Source organism: Poeciliopsis prolifica, unplaced genomic scaffold (assembly GCF_027474105.1).
Source record: "Poeciliopsis prolifica strain line A6 unplaced genomic scaffold, Auburn_PproV2 SCAFFOLD094, whole genome shotgun sequence".
NCBI classification, from domain to species: Eukaryota; Metazoa; Chordata; class Actinopteri; order Cyprinodontiformes; family Poeciliidae; genus Poeciliopsis; species Poeciliopsis prolifica.
The window spans coordinates 1,200,001-1,219,835 of record NW_026562469.1 but is presented as its reverse complement, the minus strand read 5'-3'; positions in this window follow the sequence as shown (position 1 = coordinate 1,219,835).

Here is a 19,835-nt window from a genome sequence, read left to right as displayed (position 1 = left end):
GGCGGCTATGCAGCGGCTAAATGCGCGGCTCCATGCGGCGGCTCCATGCGGCCGCTAAATGCGGCGGCTCCATGCAGCGGCTCCATGCGCGGCTAAATGCGGCGGCTCCATGCGGCGGCTAAATGCGGCGGCTCCATGCAGCGGCTAAATGCGGCGGCTCCATGCAGGCGGCTCCATGCGGCGCGCTCCATGCGGCGCTAAATGCAGGGCTCCATGCAGCGGCTAAATGCGGCGGCTAAATGCGGCGGCTAAATGCGGCGGCTAAATGCGCGGCTAAATGCGCGGCTCCATGCGGCGGCTCCATGCGGCGGCTCCATGCGGCGGCTCCATGCGGCGGCTAAATGCGGCGGCTCCATGCGCGGCTAAATGCGGCGGCTCCATGCAGCGGCTATGCGGCGGCTAAATGCGGGCTAAGCGGCGGCTCCATGCGGCGGGCGGCTCCATGCAGCGGCTAAAGCAGCGGGCTAAATGCAGGCTCCATGCGGCGGCTCCATGCTGCCGCTAAAGCACTCCATGCAGCGACTAAATGCGGCGGCCATGCAGCGGCTCCATGCCGCGGCTGTAAATGCGGCGGCTCCATGCGGCGGCTCCATGCGGCGCTAAATGCGGCGGCTCCATGCGGCGGCTAAATGCGGCGGGCTCCATGCAGCGCTCCATGCTGTAGCTAAATGCGGCTCCATGCAGCGGCTCCATGCGGCGGCTAAATGCGGCGGCTCCATGCCGGCTAAATGCGGCGGCAATGCAGCGCTAATGCAGCGGCTCCATGCGGCGGCTCCATTGCGGCAGCTAAATGCGGAGGCTCCATGCAGCGGAAATGCGGCGGCTAAATGCAGCGCTAAATGCGGCGGCTAATGCAGCGGCTAATGCAGCGGCTCCATGCGGCGGCTCCATGCGGCGCTAAATGCGGCGGCTCCATGCAGCGGCTCCATGCGGCGGATAAATGCGGCGGCTCCATGCGGCGCTAAATGCGGCGGCTCCATGCAGCGGCTAAATGCGGCGGCTCCTGCAGCGGCTCCTATGCAGCGGCTCCAAATGCGGCGGCTCTGCAGCTAAATGCGGGCTCCATGCGCGCTAATGCGGCGGCTCCATGCAGCGGCTAAATGCAGCGGCTCCATGCAGCGGCTAATGCGGCGGCTAAATGCGGCGGCTCCATGCGGCGCGGCTCCTCAGCGGCAAATGCAGCGGCTAAATGCGGCGGCTCCATGCGGCGGCTCCATGCGGCGCTAAATGCGGGCTCCATGCAGCGACTAAATGCGGCGGCTCCATGCAGCGGCTAAATGCGGCGGCTCCATGCGGCAGCTAAATGCAGGCTCCATGCAGCGACTAAATGCGGCGCTCCATGCAGCGGCTAAATGCAGGCGGCTCCATGCAGCGGCTAAATGCGCGGCTAAATGCGGCGGCTCCATGCGCGGCGGCTCCATGCAGCTAAATGCAGCGGCTAAATGCAGCGGCTCCATGCGCGGCTCATGCGGCCGCTAAATGCAGAGGCTCCATGCGCTAAATGCGGCGGCTCCATGCAGCGCTCCATGCGGCGGCTCCATGCGCAGCTAAATGCGGCTCCATGCAGACTAAATGCGGCGGCTCCATGCAGCGGCTAAATCGCGGCTAAATGCGGCAGCTCCATGCGGCGGCTAAATGCAGCGGCTAATGCGCGGCTCCATGCGGCGGCTCCATGCAGCGGCTAAATGCAGCGGCTCCATGCAGCGGCTAATGCGCGGCTACATGCGGCGGCTAATGCGGCGGCTCCATGCGGCGACTAAATGCGGCGGCTCCATGCGGCGGCTAAATGCGGCGGCTCCATGCGGCGGCTAATGCAGCCTCCATGCGGCTAAATTGCGGCGGCTATGCAGCGGCTAAATGCGGCGGCTAAATGCAGCGGCTAAATGCGCGGCTCCATGCGGCGGCTCCATGCGCGGCTAAATGCGGCGGCTACATGCGGCGGACTCCATGCGGCGGCTCCATGCAGCGGCTAAATGCGGCTCCATGCAGCGCTAAATGCAGCGGCTAAATGCGGCTCCATGCGGCTCCATGCGGCGCTAAATGCGGGCTCCATGCAGCGTCCATGCGGCGGCTCCATGAGGGCGGCTAAATGCGCGGCTCCATGCAGCGGCTCCATGCAGCGGCTCCATGCGGCGGCTCCATGCGGCGGCTCATGCGGCAGCTAAATGCAGCGCTCCAGCAGAGCAGCGGCGGCTCATCGGCGGCTCCATGCAGAGGCTAAATGCGGCGGCTAAATGCGGCGGCTCCATGCGCGGCTCCATGCGGCGGCTCCATGCGGCTAAATGCAGCGGCTCCATGCAGAGACTAAATGCGGCGGCTCCATGCAGCGCTAAATGCGGCGGCTAAATGCGGCAGCTCCATGCGGCGGCTAAATGCAGCGGCTAAATGCAGCGGCTCCATGCGGCGGCTCCATGCGCGGCTAAATGCAGCGGCTCCATGCAGCGCTAAATGCGGCGGCTACATGCGGCGGCTACATGCGGCGGCTCCATGCGGCTACAAATGCGGCGGCTCCATGCGGCGGCTAAAGGCGGCTCATGCGCGGCTAAATGCAGCGGCTCCATGCAGCGCTAAATGCGGCGGCTAAATGCAGCGGCTAAATGCGGCGGCTAAATGCAGCGGCTAAAGCAGGCGGCTCCATGCGGCGGCTCCATGCGGCAGCTAAATGCAGAGGCTCCATGCAGCGACTAAATGCGGCTCCATGCGCGGCTAAATGCGGCGGCTCCATGCAGCGGCTAAATGCGGCGGCTACATGCGGCGGCTCCATGCGGCGGCTAAATGCGGCGGCTAATGCGGCGGCTCCATGCGGCGGCTCCATGCGGCGGCTCCATGCGGCAGCTAAATGCAGCGGCTCCATGCAGAGACTAAATGCGGCGGCTCCATGCAGCGGCTAAATGCGGCGGCTAAATGCGGCAGCTCCATGCGGCGGCTAAATGCAGCGGCTAAATGCAGCGGCTCCATGCGGCGGCTCCATGCAGCGGCTAAATGCAGCGGCTCCATGCAGCGGCTAAATGCGGCTACATGCGGCGGCTACATGCGGCGGCTCCATGCGGCGACTAAATGCGGCGGCTCCATGCGGCGGCTAAATGCGGCGGCTCCATGCGGCGGCTAAATGCAGCGGCTCCATGCAGCGGCTAAATGCGGCGGCTAAATGCAGCGGCTAAATGCGGCGGCTAAATGCAGCGGCTAAATGCAGCGGCTCCATGCGGCGGCTCCATGCGGCAGCTAAATGCAGAGGCTCCATGCAGCGACTAAATGCGGAGGCTCATGCCGCGGCTAAATGCGGCGGCTCCATGCAGCGGCAAATGCGGCGGCTACATGCGGCGGCTCCATGCGGCGGCTCCATGCAGCGGCTAAATGCGCGCTCCATGCGCGGCTCCATGCGGCGCTAAATGCAGAGGCTCCATGCAGCGACTAAATGCGGCGGCTCCATGCAGCGGCTCCATGCGGCGGCTCCATGCGGCAGCTAAATGCAGCGGCTCCATGCAGAGACTAAATGCGACGGCTCCATGCAGCGGCTAAATGCGGCGGCTAAATGCGGCAGCTCCATGCGGCGGCTAAAATGCAGCGGCTAAATGCAGCGGCTCCATGCGGCGGCTCCATGCAGGCTAAATGCAGCGGCTCCATGCAGCGGCTAAATGCGGCGGCTACATGCGGCGGCTACATGCGGCGGCTCCATGCGCGACTAAATGCGGCGGCTCCATGCGGCGGCTAAATGCGGCGGCTCCATGCGGCGGCTAAATGCAGCGGCTCCATGCAGCGGCTAAATGCGGCGGCTAAATGCAGCGGCTAAATGCGGCGGCTAAATGCAGCGGCTAAATGCAGCGGCTCCATGCGGCGGCTCCATGCAGCGGCTAAATGCAGCGGCTCCATGCAGCGGCTAAATGCGGCGGCTACATGCGGCGGCTACATGCGGCGGCTCCATGCGGCGACTAAATGCGGCGGCTCCATGCGGCGGCTAAATGCGGCGGCTCCATGCGGCGGCTAAATGCAGCGGCTCCATGCAGCGGCTAAATGCGGCGGCTAAATGCAGCGGCTAAATGCGGCGGCTAAATGCAGCGGCTAAATGCAGCGGCTCCATGCGGCGGCTCCATGCAGCGGCTAAATGCAGCGGCTCCATGCAGCGGCTAAATGCGGCGGCTACATGCGGCGGCTACATGCGGCGGCTCCATGCGGCGACTAAATGCGGCGGCTCCATGCGGCGGCTAAATGCGGCGGCTCCATGCGGCGGCTAAATGCAGCGGCTCCATGCAGCGGCTAAATGCGGCGGCTAAATGCAGAGCTCCATGCAGCGACTAAATGCGGAGGCTCCATGCCGCGGCTAAATGCGGCGGCTCCATGCAGCGGCTAAATGCGGCGGCTACATGCGGCGGCTCCATGCGGCGGCTCCATGCAGCGGCTAAATGCGGCGGCTCCATGCGGCGGCTAAATGCAGCGGCTCCATGCGGCGGCTCCATGCGGCCGCTAAATGCAGAGGCTCCATGCAGCGGGTCCATGCGGCGGCTCCATGAGGCGGCTAAATGCGGCGGCTCCATGCAGCGGCTCCATGCGGCGGCTCCATGCGGCGGCTCCATGCGGCGGCTTCATGCGGCAGCTAAATGCAGCGGCTCCATGCAGAGACTAAATGCGGCGGCTCCATGCGGCGGCTCCATGCAGAGGCTAAATGCGGCGGCTAAATGCGGCGGCTCCATGCGGCGGCTCCATGCAGCGGCTCCATGCAGCGGCTAATGCAGCGGCTCCATGCGGCGGCTAAATGCGGCGGCTCCATGCGGTGGCTCCATGAGGCGGCTAAATGCGGCGGCTCCATGCAGCGGCTCCATGCGGCGGCTCCATGCGGCGGCTCCATGCGGCAGCTAAATGCAGCGGCTCCATGCAGAGACTAAATGCGGCGGCTCCATGCAGCGGCTAAATGCGGCGGCTAAATGCGGCAGCTCCATGCGGCGGCTAAATGCAGCGGCTAAATGCAGCGGCTCCATGCGGCGGCTCCATGCAGCGGCTAAATGCAGCGGCTCCATGCAGCGGCTAAATGCGGCGGCTCATGCGGCGGCTACATGCGGCGGCTCCATGCGGCGACTAAATGCGGCGGCTCCATGCGGCGGCTAAATGCAGCGGCTCCATGCAGCGGCTAAATGCGGCGGCTAAATGCAGCGGCTCCATGCGGCGGCTCATGCGGCAGCTAAATGCAGAGGCTCCATGCAGCGACTAAATGCGGAGGCTCCATGCCGCGGCTAAATGCGGCGGCTCCATGCAGCGGCTAAATGCGGCGGCTACATGCGGCGGCTCCATGCGGCGGCTCCATGCAGCGGCTAAATGCGGCGGCTCCATGCAGCGGCTAAATGCAGCGGCTCCATGCGGCGGCTCCATGCGGCCGCTAAATGCAGAGGCTCCATGCAGCGGCTCCATGCAGCGGCTCCATGCGGCGGCTCCATGCGGCGGCTTCATGCGGCAGCTAAATGCAGCGGCTCCATGCAGAGACTAAATGCGGCGGCTCCATGCGGCGGCTCCATGCAGCGGCTAAATGCGGCGGCTAATTGCGGCGGCTCCATGCGGCGGCTCCATGCAGCGGCTCCATGCAGCGGCTCCATGCAGCGGCTAAATGCAGCGGCTCCATGCGGCGGCTAAATGCGGCGGCTCCATGCGGCGGCTCCATGCGGCGGCTAAATGCGGCGGCTCCATGCAGCGGCTAAATGCGGCGGCTCCATGCAGCGGCTCCTATGCAGCGGCTCCATGCGGCGGCTCCATGCTGTAGCTAAATGCGGCGGCTCCATGCAGCGGCTAAATGCGGCGGCTCCATGCAGCGGCTAAATGCAGCGGCTCCATGCAGCGGCTAAATGCGGCGGCTAAATGCGGCGGCTCCATGCGGCGGGCGGCTCCATGCAGCGGCTAAATGCAGCGGCTAAATGCAGCGGCTCCATGCGGCGGCTCCATGCGGCCGCTAAATGCAGAGGCTCCATGCAGCGACTAAATGCGGCGGCTCCATGCAGCGGCTAAATGCGGCGGCTCCATGCGGCAGCTAAATGAGGCTCCATGCAGCGACTAAATGCGGCGGCTCCATGCAGCGGCTAAATGCAGCGGCTCCATGCAGCGGCTAAATGCGGCGGCTAAATGCGGCGGCTCCATGCGGCGGGCGGCTCCATGCAGCGGCTAAATGCAGCGGCTAAATGCAGCGGCTCCATGCGGCGGCTCCATGCGGCCGCTAAATGCAGAGGCTCCATGCAGCGGCTAAATGCGGCGGCTAAATGCGGCAGCTCCATGCGGCGGCTAAATGCAGCGGCTAAATGCAGCGGCTCCATGCGGCGGCTCCATGCAGCGGCTAAATGCAGCGGCTCCATGCAGCGGCTAAATGCGGCGGCTACATGCGGCGGCTACATGCGGCGGCTCCATGCGGCGACTAAATGCGGCGGCTCCATGCGGCGGCTAAATGCGGCGGCTAAATGCAGCGGCTCCATGCAGCGGCTAAATGCGGCGCTAAAGCAGCGGCTAAATGCGGCGGCTAAATGCAGCGGCTAAATGCAGCGGCTCCATGCGGCGGCTCCATGCAGCGGCTAAATGCGGCGGCTCCATGCGGCGGCTCCATGCGGCGGCTCCATGCAGCGGCTAAATGCGGCGGCTCCATGCAGCGGCTAAATGCAGCGGCTAAATGCGGCGGCTCCATGCGGCGGCTCCATGCGGCCGCTAAATGCAGAGGCTCCATGCAGCGGGTCCATGCGGCGGCTCCATGAGGCGGCTAAATGCGGCGGCTCCATGCAGCGGCTCCATGCAGCGGCTCCATGCGGCGGCGCGGCTTATGCGGCAGCTAAATGCAGCGGCTCCATGCAGAGACTAAATGCGGCGGCTCCATGCGGCGGCTCCATGCAGAGGCTAAATGCGGCGGCTAAATGCGGCGGCTCCATGCGGCGGCTCCATGCGGCGGCTCCATGCGGCAGCTAAATGCAGCGGCTCCATGCAGAGACTAAATGCGGCGGCTCCATGCAGCGGCTAAATGCGGCGGCTAAAGCGGCAGCTCCATGCGGCGGCTAAATGCAGCGGCTAAATGCAGCGGCTCCATGCGGCGGCTCCATGCAGCGGCTAAATGCAGCGGCTCCATGCAGCGGCTAAATGCGGCGGCTACATGCGGCGGCTACATGCGGCGGCTCCATGCGGCGACTAAATGCGGCGGCTCCATGCGGCGGCTAAATGCGGCGGCTCCATGCGGCGGCTAAATGCAGCGGCTCCATGCAGCGGCTAAATGCGGCGGCTAAATGCAGCGGCTAAATGCGGCGGCTAAATGCAGCGGCTAAATGCAGCGGCTCCATGCGGCGGCTCCATGCGGCAGCTAAATGCAGAGGCTCCATGCAGCGACTAAATGCGGAGGCTCCATGCCGCGGCTAAATGCGGCGGCTCCATGCAGCGGCTAAATGCGGCGGCTACATGCGGCGGCTCCATGCGGCGGCTAAATGCGGCGGCTAAATGCGGCGGCTCCATGCGGCGGCTCCATGCGGCGGCTCCATGCGGCAGCTAAATGCAGCGGCTCCATGCAGAGACTAAATGCGGCGGCTCCATGCAGCGGCTAAATGCGGCGGCTAAATGCGGCAGCTCCATGCGGCGGCTAAATGCAGCGGCTAAATGCAGCGGCTCCATGCGGCGGCTCCATGCAGCGGCTAAATGCAGCGGCTCCATGCAGCGGCTAAATGCGGCGGCTACATGCGGCGGCTACATGCGGCGGCTCCATGCGGCGACTAAATGCGGCGGCTCCATGCGGCGGCTAAATGCGGCGGCTCCATGCGGCGGCTAAATGCAGCGGCTCCATGCAGCGGCTAAATGCGGCGGCTAAATGCAGCGGCTAAATGCGGCGGCTAAATGCAGCGGCTAAATGCAGCGGCTCCATGCGGCGGCTCCATGCGGCAGCTAAATGCAGAGGCTCCATGCAGCGACTAAATGCGGAGGCTCCATGCCGCGGCTAAATGCGGCGCTCCATGCAGCGGCTAAATGCGGCGGCTACATGCGGCGGCTCCATGCGGCGGCTCCATGCAGCGGCTAAATGCGGCGGCTCCATGCGGCGGCTCCATGCGGCCGCTAAATGCAGAGGCTCCATGCAGCGACTAAATGCGGCGGCTCCATGCAGCGGCTCCATGCGGCGGCTCCATGCGGCAGCTAAATGCAGCGGCTCCATGCAGAGACTAAATGCGACGGCTCCATGCAGCGGCTAAATGCGGCGGCTAAATGCGGCAGCTCCATGCGGCGGCTAAATGCAGCGGCTAAATGCAGCGGCTCCATGCGGCGGCTCCATGCAGCGGCTAAATGCAGCGGCTCCATGCAGCGGCTAAATGCGGCGGCTACATGCGGCGGCTACATGCGGCGGCTCCATGCGGCGACTAAATGCGGCGGCTCCATGCGGCGGCTAAATGCGGCGGCTCCATGCGGCGGCTAAATGCAGCGGCTCCATGCAGCGGCTAAATGCGGCGGCTAAATGCAGCGGCTAAATGCGGCGGCTAAATGCAGCGGCTAAATGCAGCGGCTCCATGCGGCGGCTCCATGCAGCGGCTAAATGCAGCGGCTCCATGCAGCGGCTAAATGCGGCGGCTACATGCGGCGGCTACATGCGGCGGCTCCATGCGGCGACTAAATGCGGCGGCTCCATGCGGCGGCTAAATGCGGCGGCTCCATGCGGCGGCTAAATGCAGCGGCTCCATGCAGCGGCTAAATGCGGCGGCTAAATGCAGCGGCTAAATGCGGCGGCTAAATGCAGCGGCTAAATGCAGCGGCTCCATGCGGCGGCTCCATGCAGCGGCTAAATGCAGCGGCTCCATGCAGCGGCTAAATGCGGCGGCTACATGCGGCGGCTACATGCGGCGGCTCCATGCGGCGACTAAATGCGGCGGCTCCATGCGGCGGCTAAATGCGGCGGCTCCATGCGGCGGCTAAATGCAGCGGCTCCATGCAGCGGCTAAATGCGGCGGCTAAATGCAGAGGCTCCATGCAGCGACTAAATGCGGAGGCTCCATGCCGCGGCTAAATGCGGCGGCTCCATGCAGCGGCTAAATGCGGCGGCTACATGCGGCGGCTCCATGCGGCGGCTCCATGCAGCGGCTAAATGCGGCGGCTCCATGCGGCGGCTAAATGCAGCGGCTCCATGCGGCGGCTCCATGCGGCCGCTAAATGCAGAGGCTCCATGCGGGGGTCCATGCGGCGGCTCCATGAGGCGGCTAAATGCGGCGGCTCCATGCAGCGGCTCCATGCAGCGGCTCCATGCGGCGGCTCCATGCGGCGGCTCCATGCGGCGGCTTCATGCGGCAGCTAAATGCAGCGGCTCCATGCAGAGACTAAATGCGGCGGCTCCATGCGGCGGCTCCATGCAGAGGCTAAATGCGGCGGCTAAATGCGGCGGCTCCATGCGGCGGCTCCATGCAGCGGCTCCATGCAGCGGCTAAATGCAGCGGCTCCATGCGGCGGCTAAATGCGGCGGCTCCATGCGGTGGCTCCATGAGGCGGCTAAATGCGGCGGCTCCATGCAGCGGCTCCATGCGGCGGCTCCATGCGGCGGCTCCATGCGGCAGCTAAATGCAGCGGCTCCATGCAGAGACTAAATGCGGCGGCTCCATGCAGCGGCTAAATGCGGCGGCTAAATGCGGCAGCTCCATGCGGCGGCTAAATGCAGCGGCTAAATGCAGCGGCTCCATGCGGCGGCTCCATGCAGCGGCTAAATGCAGCGGCTCCATGCAGCGGCTAAATGCGGCGGCTACATGCGGCGGCTACATGCGGCGGCTCCATGCGGCGACTAAATGCGGCGGCTCCATGCGGCGGCTAAATGCAGCGGCTCCATGCAGCGGCTAAATGCGGCGGCTAAATGCAGCGGCTCCATGCGGCGGCTCCATGCGGCAGCTAAATGCAGAGGCTCATGCAGCGACTAAATGCGGAGGCTCCATGCCGCGGCTAAATGCGGCGGCTCCATGCAGCGGCTAAATGCGGCGGCTACATGCGGCGGCTCCATGCGGCGGCTCCATGCAGCGGCTAAATGCGGCGGCTCCATGCAGCGGCTAAATGCAGCGGCTCCATGCGGCGGCTCCATGCGGCCGCTAAATGCAGAGGCTCCATGCAGCGGCTCCATGCAGCGGCTCCATGCGGCGGCTCATGCGGCGGCTTCATGCGGCAGCTAAATGCAGCGGCTCCATGCAGAGACTAAATGCGGCGGCTCCATGCGGCGGCTCCATGCAGCGGCTAAATGCGGCGGCTAAATGCGGCGGCTCCATGCGGCGGCTCCATGCAGCGGCTCCATGCAGCGGCTCCATGCAGCGGCTAAATGCAGCGGCTCCATGCGGCGGCTAAATGCGGCGGCTCCATGCGGCGGCTCCATGAGGCGGCTAAATGCGGCGGCTCCATGCAGCGGCTCCATGCGGCGGCTCCATGCGGCGGCTCCATGCGGCAGCTAAATGCAGCGGCTCCATGCAGAGACTAAATGCGGCGGCTCCATGCGGCAGCTAAATGCAGCGGCTCCATGCAGAGACTAAATGCGGCGGCTCCATGCGGCGGCTCCATGCAGCGGCTAAATGCGGCGGCTAAATGCGGCGGCTCCATGCGGCGGCTCCATGCAGCGGCTCATGCAGCGGCTAAATGCAGCGGCTCCATGCAGCGGCTAAATGCGGCGGCTACATGCGGCGGCTCCATGCGGCGGCTCCATGCAGCAGCTAAATGCAGAGGCTCCATGCAGCGACTAAATGCGGAGGCTCCATGCCGCGGCTAAATGCGGCGGCTCCATGCAGCGGCTAAATGCGGCGGCTCCATGCGGCGGCTCCATGCAGCGGCTAAATGCGGCGGCTCCATGCAGCGGCTAAATGCAGCGGCTAAATGCAGCGGCTCCATGCGGCCGCTAAATGCAGAGGCTCCATGCAGCGGGTCCATGCGGCGGCTCCATGAGGCGGCTAAATGCGGCGGCTCCATGCAGCGGCTCCATGCAGCGCTCCATGCGGCGGCTCCATGCGGCGGCTTCATGCGGCAGCTAAATGCAGCGGCTCCATGCAGAGACTAAATGCGGCGGCTCCATGCGGCGGCTCCATGCAGAGGCTAAATGCGGCGGCTAAATGCGGCGGCTCCATGCGGCGGCTCCATGCAGCGGCTCCATGCAGCGGCTAAATGCAGCGGCTCCATGCGGCGGCTAAATGCGGCGGCTCCATGTGGTGGCTCCATGAGGCGGCTAAATGCGGCGGCTCCATGCAGCGGCTCCATGCGGCGGCTCCATGCGGCGGCTCCATGCGGCAGCTAAATGCGGCGGCTCCATGCAGAGACTAAATGCGGCGGCTCCATGCAGCGGCTAAATGCGGCAGCTCCATGCGGCGGCTAAATGCAGCGGCTAAATGCAGCGGCTCCATGCGGCGGCTCCATGCAGCGGCTAAATGCAGCGGCTCCATGCAGCGGCTAAATGCGGCGGCTACATGCGGCGGCTACATGCGGCGGCTCCATGCGGCGACTAAATGCGGCGGCTCCATGCGGCGGCTAAATGCGGCGGCTCCATGCGGCGGCTAAATGCAGCGGCTAAATGCGGCGGCTAAATGCAGCGGCTAAATGCGGCGGCTAAATGCAGCGGCTAAATGCAGCGGCTCCATGCGGCGGCTCCATGCGGCAGCTAAATGCAGAGGCTCCATGCAGCGACTAAATGCGGAGGCTCCATGCCGCGGCTAAATGCGGCGGCTCCATGCAGCGGCTAAATGCGGCGGCTACATGCGGCGGCTCCATGCGGCGGCTCCATGCAGCGGCTAAATGCGGTGGCTCCATGCAGCGGCTCCATGCAGCGGCTCCATGCGGCGGCTCCATGCGGCCGCTAAATGCAGAGGCTCCATGCAGCGGGTCCATGCGGCGGCTCCATGAGGCGGCTAAATGCAGCGGCTCCATGCAGCGGCTCCATGCAGCGGCTCCATGCGGCGGCTCCATGCGGCGGCTTCATGTGGCAGCTAAATGCAGCGGCTCCATGCAGAGACTAAATGCGGCGGCTCCATGCGGCGGCTCCATGCAGCGGCTAAATGCGGCGGCTAAATGCGGCGGCTCCATGCGGCGGCTCCATGCAGCGGCTCCATGCAGCGGCTAAATGCAGCGGCTCCATGCGGCGGCTAAATGCGGCGGCTCCATGCGGCGGCTCCATGAGGCGGCTAAATGCGGCGGCTCCATGCAGCGGCTCCATGCGGCGGCTCCATGCGGCGGCTCCATGCGGCAGCTAAATGCAGCGGCTCCATGCAGAGACTAAATGCGGCGGCTCCATGCGGCAGCTAAATGCAGCGGCTCCATGCAGCGACTAAATGCGGCGGCTCCATGCGGCGGCTCCATGCAGCGGCTAAATGCGGCGGCTCCATGCGGCGGCTCCATGCAGCGGCTCCATGCAGCAGCTAAATGCAGCGGCTCCATGCAGCGGCTAAATGCGGCGGCTACATGCGGCGGCTCCATGCGGCGGCTCCATGCGGCGGCTCCATGCGGCGGCTAAATGCAGCGGCTAAATGCGGCGGCTCCATGCGGCGGCTAAATGCGGCGGCTAAATGCGGCGGCTCCATGCAGCGGCTCCATGCGGCGGCTCCATGCAGCGGCTAAATGCGGCGGCTCCATGCGGCGGCTCCATGCGGCGGCTCCATGCGGCGGCTAAATGCGGCGGCTCCATGCAGCGGCTCCATGCGGCGGCTCCATGCGGCGGCTCCATGCGGCAGCTAAATGCAGCGGCTCCATGCAGAGACTAAATGCGGCGGCTCCATGCGGCAGCTAAATGCAGCGGCTCCATGCAGAGACTAAATGCGGCGGCTCCATGCGGCGGCTCCATGCAGCGGCTAAATGCGGCGGCTAAATGCGGCGGCTCCATGCGGCGGCTACATGCAGCGGCTCCATGCAGCGGCTAAATGCAGCGGCTCCATGCAGCGGCTAAATGCAGCGGCTCCATGCAGCGGCTAAATGCGGCGGCTAAATGCAGCGGCTAAATGCGGCGGCTAAATGCAGCGGCTAAATGCAGCGGCTCCATGCGGCGGCTCCATGCGGCCGCTAAATGCGGCGGCTCCATGCAGCGGCTCCATGCGGCGGCTAAATGCGGCGGCTCCATGCGGCGGCTAAATGCGGCGGCTCCATGCAGCGGCTAAATGCGGCGGCTAAATGCGGCGGCTCCATGCGGCGGGCGGCTCCATGCAGCGGCTAAATGCAGCGGCTAAATGCAGCGGCTCCATGCGGCGGCTCCATGCGGCCGCTAAATGCAGAGGCTCCATGCAGCGACTAAATGCGGCGGCTCCATGCAGCGGCTCCATGCCGCGGCTAAATGCGGCGGCTCCATGCGGCGGCTCCATGCGGCGGCTAAATGCGGCGGCTCCATGAGGCGGCTAAATGCGGCGGCTCCATGCAGCGGCTCCATGCTGTAGCTAAATGCGGCGGCTCCATGCAGCGGCTCCATGCGGCGGCTAAATGCGGCGGCTCCATGCGGCGGCTAAATGCGGCGGCTACATGCAGCGGCTAAATGCAGCGGCTCCATGCGGCGGCTCCATGCGGCAGCTAAATGCAGAGGCTCCATGCAGCGGCTAAATGCGGCGGCTAAATGCAGCGGCTAAATGCGGCGGCTAAATGCAGCGGCTAAATGCAGCGGCTCCATGCGGCGGCTCCATGCGGCAGCTAAATGCGGCGGCTCCATGCAGCGGCTCCATGCGGCGGCTAAATGCGGCGGCTCCATGCGGCGGCTAAATGCGGCGGCTCCATGCAGCGGCTAAATGCGGCGGCTCCATGCAGCGGCTCCTATGCAGCGGCTCCATGCGGCGGCTCCATGCTGTAGCTAAATGCGGCGGCTCCATGCAGCGGCTAAATGCGGCGGCTCCATGCAGCGGCTAAATGCAGCGGCTCCATGCAGCGGCTAAATGCGGCGGCTAAATGCGGCGGCTCCATGCGGCGGGCGGCTCCATGCAGCGGCTAAATGCAGCGGCTAAATGCAGCGGCTCCATGCGGCGGCTCCATGCGGCCGCTAAATGCAGAGGCTCCATGCAGCGACTAAATGCGGCGGCTCCATGCAGCGGCTAAATGCGGCGGCTCCATGCGGCAGCTAAATGCAGAGGCTCCATGCAGCGACTAAATGCGGCGGCTCCATGCAGCGGCTAAATGCAGCGGCTCCATGCAGCGGCTAAATGCGGCGGCTAAATGCGGCGGCTCCATGCGGCGGGCGGCTCCATGCAGCGGCTAAATGCAGCGGCTAAATGCAGCGGCTCCATGCGGCGGCTCCATGCGGCCGCTAAATGCAGAGGCTCCATGCAGCGACTAAATGCGGCGGCTCCATGCAGCGGCTAAATGCGGCGGCTCCATGCGGCAGCTAAATGCAGAGGCTCCATGCAGCGACTAAATGCGGCGGCTCCATGCAGCGGCTAAATGCAGCGGCTCCATGCAGCGGCTAAATGCGGCGGCTAAATGCGGCGGCTCCATGCGGCGGGCGGCTCCATGCAGCGGCTAAATGCAGCGGCTAAATGCAGCGGCTCCATGCGGCGGCTCCATGCGGCCGCTAAATGCAGAGGCTCCATGCAGCGACTAAATGCGGCGGCTCCATGCAGCGGCTCCATGCGGCGGCTCCATGCGGCAGCTAAATGCAGCGGCTCCATGCGGCGGCTCCATGCGGCGGCTCCATGCGGCAGCTAAATGCAGCGGCTCCATGCAGAGACTAAATGCGGCGGCTCCATGCAGCGGCTAAATGCGGCGGCTAAATGCGGCAGCTCCATGCGGCGGCTAAATGCAGCGGCTCCATGCGGCGGCTCCATGCAGCGGCTAAATGCAGCGGCTCCATGCAGCGGCTAAATGCGGCGGCTACATGCGGCGGCTACATGCGGCGGCTACATGCGGCGGCTCCATGCAGAGACTAAATGCGGCGGCTCCATGCAGCGGCTAAATGCGGCGGCTAAATGCGGCAGCTCCATGCGGCGGCTAAATGCAGCGGCTCCATGCGGCGGCTCCATGCAGCGGCTAAATGCAGCGGCTCCATGCAGCGGCTAAATGCGGCGGCTACATGCGGCGGCTACATGCGGCGGCTCCATGCGGCGACTAAATGCGGTGGCTCCATGCGGCGGCTAAATGCAGCGGCTCCATGCAGCGGCTAAATGCGGCGGCTAAATGCAGCGGCTAAATGCGGCGGCTAAATGCAGCGGCTAAATGCAGCGGCTCCATGCGGCGGCTCCATGCGGCAGCTAAATGCAGAGGCTCCATGCAGCGACTAAATGCGGAGGCTCCATGCCGCGGCTAAATGCGGCGGCTCCATGCAGCGGCTAAATGCGGCGGCTACATGCGGCGGCTCCATGCGGCGGCTCCATGCAGCGGCTAAATGCGGCGGCTCCATGCAGCGGCTAAATGCAGCGGCTCCATGCGGCGGCTCCATGCGGCCGCTAAATGCAGAGGCTCCATGCAGCGGGTCCATGAGGCGGCTAAATGCGGCGGCTCCATGCAGCGGCTCCATGCGGCGGCTCCATGCGGCGGCTCCATGCGGCAGCTAAATGCAGCGGCTCCATGCAGAGACTAAATGCGGCGGCTCCATGCGGCAGCTAAATGCAGCGGCTCCATGCAGAGACTAAATGCGGCGGCTCCATGCAGCGGCTAAATGCGGCGGCTAAATGCGGCGGCTCCATGCGGCGGCTCCATGCAGCGGCTCCATGCAGCGGCTAAATGCAGCGGCTCCATGCAGCGGCTAAATGCAGCGGCTCCATGCAGCGGCTAAATGCGGCGGCTAAATGCAGCGGCTAAATGCGGCGGCTAAATGCAGTGGCTAAATGCAGCGGCTCCATGCGGCGGCTCCATGCGGCAGCTAAATGCGGCGGCTCCATGCAGCGGCTCCATGCGGCGGCTAAATGCGGCGGCTCCATGCGGCGGCTAAATGCGGCGGCTCCATGCGGCGGCTAAATGCGGCGGCTAAATGCGGCGGCTAAATGCGGCGGCTCCATGCGGCGGGCGGCTCCATGCAGCGGCTAAATGCAGCGGCTAAATGCAGCGGCTCCATGCGGCGGCTCCATGCGGCCGCTAAATGCAGAGGCTCCATGCAGCGACTAAATGCGGCGGCTCCATGCAGCGGCTCCATGCCGCGGCTAAATGCGGCGGCTCCATGCGGCGGCTCCATGCGGCGGCTAAATGCGGCGGCTCCATGAGGCGGCTAAATGCGGCGGCTCCATGCAGCGGCTCCATGCTGTAGCTAAATGCGGCGGCTCCATGCAGCGGCTCCATGCGGCGGCTAAATGCGGCGGCTCCATGCGGCGGCTAAATGCGGCGGCTCAATGCAGCGGCTAAATGCAGCGGCTCCATGCGGCGGCTCCATGCGGCAGCTAAATGCAGAGGCTCCATGCAGCGGCTAAATGCGGCGGCTAAATGCAGCGGCTAAATGCGGCGGCTAAATGCAGCGGCTAAATGCAGCGGCTCCATGCGGCGGCTCCATGCGGCCGCTAAATGCGGCGGCTCCATGCAGCGGCTCCATGCGGCGGCTAAATGCGGCGGCTCCATGCGGCGGCTAAATGCGGCGGCTCCATGCAGCGGCTAAATGCGGCGGCTCCATGCAGCGGCTCCTATGCAGCGGCTCCATGCGGCGGCTCCATGCTGTAGCTAAATGCGGCGGCTCCATGCAGCGGCTAAATGCGGCGGCTCCATGCAGCGGCTAAATGCAGCGGCTCCATGCAGCGGCTAAATGCGGCGGCTAAATGCGGCGGCTCCATGCGGCGGGCGGCTCCATGCAGCGGCTAAATGCAGCGGCTAAATGCAGCGGCTCCATGAGGCGGCTCCATGCGGCCGCTAAATGCAGAGGCTCCATGCAGCGACTAAATGCGGCGGCTCCATGCAGCGGCTAAATGCGGCGGCTCCATGCGGCAGCTAAATGCAGAGGCTCCATGCAGCGACTAAATGCGGCGGCTCCATGCAGCGGCTAAATGCAGCGGCTCCATGCAGCGGCTAAATGCGGCGGCTAAATGCGGCGGCTCCATGCGGCGGGCGGCTCCATGCAGCGGCTAAATGCAGCGGCTAAATGCAGCGGCTCCATGCGGCGGCTCCATGCGGCCGCTAAATGCAGAGGCTCCATGCAGCGACTAAATGCGGCGGCTCCATGCAGCGGCTAAATGCGGCGGCTCCATGCGGCAGCTAAATGCAGAGGCTCCATGCAGCGACTAAATGCGGCGGCTCCATGCAGCGGCTAAATGCAGCGGCTCCATGCAGCGGCTAAATGCGGCGGCTAAATGCGGCGGCTCCATGCGGCGGGCGGCTCCATGCAGCGGCTAAATGCAGCGGCTAAATGCAGCGGCTCCATGCGGCGGCTCCATGCGGCCGCTAAATGCAGAGGCTCCATGCAGCGACTAAATGCGGCGGCTCCATGCAGCGGCTCCATGCGGCGGCTCCATGCGGCAGCTAAATGCAGCGGCTCCATGCGGCGGCTCCATGCGGCGGCTCCATGCGGCAGCTAAATGCAGCGGCTCCATGCAGAGACTAAATGCGGCGGCTCCATGCAGCGGCTAAATGCGGCGGCTAAATGCGGCAGCTCCATGCGGCGGCTAAATGCAGCGGCTCCATGCGGCGGCTCCATGCAGCGGCTAAATGCAGCGGCTCCATGCAGCGGCTAAATGCGGCGGCTACATGCGGCGGCTACATGCGGCGGCTCCATGCAGAGACTAAATGCGGCGGCTCCATGCAGCGGCTAAATGCGGCGGCTAAATGCGGCAGCTCCATGCGGCGGCTAAATGCAGCGGCTCCATGCGGCGGCTCCATGCAGCGGCTAAATGCAGCGGCTCCATGCAGCGGCTAAATGCGGCGGCTACATGCGGCGGCTACATGCGGCGGCTCCATGCGGCGACTAAATGCGGTGGCTCCATGCGGCGGCTAAATGCAGCGGCTCCATGCAGCGGCTAAATGCGGCGGCTAAATGCAGCGGCTAAATGCGGCGGCTAAATGCAGCGGCTAAATGCAGCGGCTCCATGCGGCGGCTCCATGCGGCAGCTAAATGCAGAGGCTCCATGCAGCGACTAAATGCGGAGGCTCCATGCCGCGGCTAAATGCGGCGGCTCCATGCAGCGGCTAAATGCGGCGGCTACATGCGGCGGCTCCATGCGGCGGCTCCATGCAGCGGCTAAATGCGGCGGCTCCATGCAGCGGCTAAATGCAGCGGCTCCATGCGGCGGCTTCATGCGGCCGCTAAATGCAGAGGCTCCATGCAGCGGGTCCATGCGGCGGCTCCATGAGGCGGCTAAATGCAGCGGCTCCTATGCAGCGGCTCCATGCAGCGGCTCCATGCGGCGGCTCCATGCGGCGGCTTCATGCGGCAGCTAAATGAAGCGGCTCCATGCAGCGACTAAATGCGGCGGCTCCATGCGGCGGCTCCATGCAGCGGCTAAATGCAGCGGCTAAATGCGGCGGCTCCATGCGGCGGCTCCATGCAGCGGCTCCATGCAGCGGCTAAATGCAGCGGCTCCATGCGGCGGCTAAATGCGGCGGCTCCATGCGGCGGCTCCATGAGGCGGCTAAATGCGGCGGCTCCATGCAGCGGCTCCATGCGGCGGCTCCATGCGGCGGCTCCATGCGGCAGCTAAATGCAGCGGCTCCATGCAGAGACTAAATGCGGCGGCTCCATGCGGCAGCTAAATGCAGCGGCTCCATGCAGAGACTAAATGCGGCGGCTCCATGCGGCGGCTCCATGCAGCGGCTAAATGCGGCGGCTAAATGCGGCGGCTCCATGCGGCGGCTCCATGCAGCGGCTTCATGCAGCGGCTAAATGCAGCGGCTCCATGCAGCGGCTAAATGCGGCGGCTACATGCGGCGGCTCCATGCGGCAGCTAAATGCAGAGGCTCCATGCAGCGACTAAATGCGGAGGCTCCATGCCGCGGCTAAATGCGGCGGCTCCATGCAGCGGCTAAATGCGGCGGCTACATGCGGCGGCTCCATGCGGCGGCTCCATGCAGCGGCTAAATGCGGCGGCTCCATGCAGCGGCTAAATGCAGCGGCTAAATGCAGCGGCTCCATGCGGCGGCTCCATGCGGCCGCTAAATGCAGAGGCTCCATGCAGCGGGTCCATGCGGCGGCTCCATGAGGCGGCTAAATGCGGCGGCTCCATGCAGCGGCTCCATGCAGCGGCTCCATGCGGCGGCTCCATGCGGCGGCTTCATGCGGCAGCTAAATGCAGCGGCTCCATGCAGAGACTAAATGCGGCGGCTCCATGCGGCGGCTCCATGCAGAGGCTAAATGCGGCGGCTAAATGCGGCGGCTCCATGCGCGGCTCCATGCAGCGGCTCCATGCAGCGGCTAAATGCAGCGGCTCCATGCGGCGGCTAAATGCGGCGGCTCCATGCGGTGGCTCCATGAGGCGGTAAATGCGGCGGCTCCATGCAGCGGCTCCATGCGGCGGCTCCATGCGGCGGCTCCATGCGGCAGCTAAATGCGGCGGCTCCATGCAGAGACTAAATGCGGCGGCTCCATGCAGCGGCTAAATGCGGCGGCTAAATGCGCAGCTCCATGCGGCGGCTAAATGCAGCGGCTAAATGCAGCGGCTCCATGCGGCGGCTCCATGCGGCGGCTCCATGCAGCGGCTAAATGCAGCGGCTCCATGCAGCGGCTAAATGCGGCGGCTACATGCGGCGGCTACATGCGGCGGCTCCATGCGGCGGCTAAATGCGGCGGCTCCATGCGGCGGCTAAATGCGGCGGCTCCATGCGGCGGCTAAATGCAGCGGCTCCATGCAGCGGCTAAATGCGGCGGCTAAATGCAGCGGCTAAATGCGGCGGCTAAATGCAGCGGCTAAATGCAGCGGCTCCATGCGGCGGCTCCATGCGGCAGCTAAATGCAGAGGCTCCATGCAGCGACTAAATGCGGAGCTCCATGCCGCGGCTAAATGCGGCGGCTCCATGCAGCGGCTAAA